Source organism: Vicia villosa, linkage group LG6 (genome assembly GCF_029867415.1).
Source record: "Vicia villosa cultivar HV-30 ecotype Madison, WI linkage group LG6, Vvil1.0, whole genome shotgun sequence".
Taxonomy (NCBI): Eukaryota; Viridiplantae; Streptophyta; class Magnoliopsida; order Fabales; family Fabaceae; genus Vicia; species Vicia villosa.
This window is the reverse complement of record NC_081185.1, coordinates 77,850,261-77,853,669: the sequence shown is the minus strand read 5'-3', so window position 1 is coordinate 77,853,669 and position 3,409 is coordinate 77,850,261. Positions and strand designations below refer to the sequence as shown.

At 37.5% G+C, this 3,409-nt stretch overlaps 1 long non-coding RNA gene across 1 annotated transcript; it reads left to right on the top strand.

Moving 5' to 3' along the window:
• The first annotated feature begins 545 nt into the window (after positions 1–545).
• On the top strand, positions 546–1,926 carry LOC131611694 (uncharacterized). The gene is made up of 3 exons (XR_009287089.1): positions 546–797; positions 885–1,170; positions 1,806–1,926. It is a non-coding gene; the product is annotated as an uncharacterized LOC131611694 (long non-coding RNA).
• The last annotated feature ends 1,483 nt before the right edge of the window (positions 1,927–3,409 follow it).

Below are 3,409 nucleotides of genomic sequence, written 5' to 3'. Positions count from 1 at the left end.
AAATTCAAATTAATTCAATTAAAAAACTATAGTATAAAATTATATTATCTAGAAAGGGGACTAGGGTTACCTTGTGACCATTCGGCTTATTCTCTCTTCTTCTTCACGATTGAAACGGCGCGGCGGTGGAACTAAGCCTCTCCGGCCGAAAACCTCTCCGTCCGTCTCTCCGATTCCTTGTTCTCGCTTCCGCTCTTTCATCGTTTGTCTCCCAATCTCTGTTCTCTAACTCTCGCTCTCACCTCTCTGATTTCACAACTCAAACTCTCGTCCCGATCTCTTTTAAAAATCTCTTCAATTCGAACTCATCTCCACGTCTTCCTTGGCTTTCTTTTGCGAGTGCGGATGATTGATTGTTGTCGATGTTGTGCGAAGCAGTGCTCGTCGTTGCGGATGAACGTTGAACTTAGATTAAGTGACGACGATTGAAGAGTTGCGTGAATGAGGATTGTAGGTGGTTTTGTGATCAAGGATGAAGGTGAAGAACGCGGTTCCGATAGAGAGGAAGATTGAAGGGAGATTAATTCTAGAACGTGGATGTGAATTTCTGTGTGTATTGGTGAGTTGAAGATGGAGAAGGTTCTTTTATGTGTGCGATTCTTTTGAGCAGAGCCTGATTGGAGAAATCGGTTGGTAGAATTTGTGATGAATCGATGGATAGGGATCAAGATGAAGTTGAGATGAATTTGTTATGGAGGTTCTGTAGGATAGAGAAGAAGAATGAACGATTGTATGGTGAATCGTGGAGAATTGAAGATTGAAGGGAGAGGGAGAAAAGATTGAAGAGTTTGTTACAGGTATCTTCCAATTCTGTTACGTTTTTCCTTTTTTCCGATTTTTTGTTGTAAAAGCTTCTGAGTCTCCTTTTTCTGTTCTGTTTTCAGGTTAATTGTGGAAGATGAATAAGTGTGGAGTGTGAATAACTGAGAGTAAAAATGGGTGAGTTCAAAGGATGGTGCAGTGAAGATGAAGTTTGAAGAGTGAAAATGGTGGATGAAGTGTGTGTGTGAATCGTGGAGTTGATGATGAGTGAATGGAAGAATTATAGGTTGAAGAAAGGAGCAAGATGAATGTTGAAGTCTGAAGGTGGAGGAAAGTGGCGTGTGAAGTATGAACAATGGTGGGAGATTCTATTATATAGTATCAGGGAGAATCAGAATTGATTGAAAGGTTAGTTACTTCTCTACTCTTCCTGATTTTTCTGTTGTAGGATTCAGTTAGAGCTTGGTTAGTAGGTTGTTAGAATTCTGTTATGACAGTTAGGAGGTTTTTGTTAAAAATCAGTTAGATATAGAGAATTTCTGTTAAGTTGGTTGGAGGCGGTTAGAGGCAGTTATAGGTTAATAACAGAACTGTTAGGAAATGGTTAGAGATAGTTAGAGATCTTCTGTTTGACAGTTAGAAACTGAGTTAGTTGCTAGGAAAAGTTTGTTATGTAAAACTGTTAAGTGTTAACTGTAGAATAAGCTGAGGTTTGAAGTTAGTAGATTCTCTGATTTTCTGATTCTGGATTCTCTAGTCCCTGCTGTTTGCGTGTGTATAATTTCAGTTTTATTTTCTGAGCCGTGACTGAGTTCGTTAAATATGCTGCCGTAGGATTGAACCATGCTATTTTACTGTATGTTGTGCACCGGATTCTTTTGAATGTGTGGGTCTGATGCTGTATGCAACAATGAACTGAATTGGCTTTTGACTTGGATTTGAATTTTACCTTTAAGTGCAAACTTGTCTTGAAGTGGAGACAATAGGATTTTTCTTGAATTTGACATGGCTTGGAACTGATATGGTATTTTTGTGTGTTGCAGGTTTGATTTATGGATGTGGCAGGGACAGGTTTATGTTTAAAGCAACTTGGTGAATGCAAAGAGACTTGGCATGGTTGGATGAGCAAAATGAATCAAGGCTAAGGGTAGGAGCAAGTCACCCTAGGTTTAGAAATTTGATTTTTTTTGTAATGAATTTTGTAAGGAAAAGATACACTCTATTTATGTATGGATACTTGAATGATTGTTGAATGGATTATGGATGGATTTTAATTTGTAATGAGTTTGAAATCTTGGACTTGATTATAAACAAAGTGTACTCTTTTTTTGTAATTTTCGGAAGAATCTACAATGTAACTTTTGATCCTTGTATAGCATTTGGAATGATCTCGACTTTGGTCATGTATGGTCTTGAATGATATTGGAATGAAGTAGAAGTAGTGATGGATCTAGATGAACTTTTTAGACCAACTTAGTCTTTCCTCCAAAATAGATTTGAATTCTTATTTCCCTCCCATGCTAATTTGAACCTTCAAATGTTTCCTTCTCTTTAATTCAATTTGAGCTCTCCTTTTTTATGGTGGCACCATGTAACCCTTCGTGGCCGTTTGTATGAATCCATGAATGCACTTGGAAATATAGTGATGGTTATACCCATGAGGAAGTCGAAGTGAATTGGTCTTCCACCCCAATCATTTGATCACTAATCAAGTGTTGAAACATAGTTGAAATCCAAATAATAGGACTTCCTTTGATCCCCAATATGATGAATAATCCTTTGATGAATAAACCCTATAAATGGAGATTCATCCACCAATTGATCAACCTAAAAGAAAGACCCTGAATTCATGAAGTCCAAATATACCAAATGCTCAGGGATATAGACCCTAGGTCAAGTAACTCATGGGAATTGAATCCATTTGATCAAGTGCTTTTCAAGAGACTGAACCAATCATCATCTTCTGATCAAGCATCGAGCATCCTTTTGAGGAAATAAATAAGCTTGTGCCAAAACCTCTATGAGACCTTGATTTTCTTCATGACCCTTGATCCCATGCTTTTAGATGTTTTAGTTAATGAATGAATGCAAAGTCATGCAAATGCCCTAATGAAGGTATGCAGATGAAATGAGAAGCTTAAGCCAATTAGAAATAAATATGTGGGCAAATTTGGGGGTGCAACAATTTGCATCCATGAGGCAAGTCTACTAAGTGTCGGGTCTTGTTAGACTCCAGAGAATCTATCTCATCATTAATAGCTTCTTGCCATAAGTCTGCATCCAGAGATGATAAAGCTTCTTGAAGATTTATTGAATCTTCTTCTACATTATAGGCCGCATAGTCAGGCCCATAGTCTTTAGAGACTCTTACTCTTTTACTTCGTCGAAGTTCTGTTTCTACATTGTTGTTGCTTTCTGTGCTTTTTATCACAGGAATGTGACTCGATTGAGTGCCCTAACTATTTCTCGATTTAAAGGGAAATTTGCCTTCATAGAAATTAACATCATTTGATTCTATGATCACTTTTGCATTTAGGTTATAAAACCTATATGCCTTACTGTTTGTTGCATATCTAATGAATACACATTCATATGCTCTACTAGCGAGTTTAACTCATTTCAGATCCAGAATTGTGACATAAGCCAG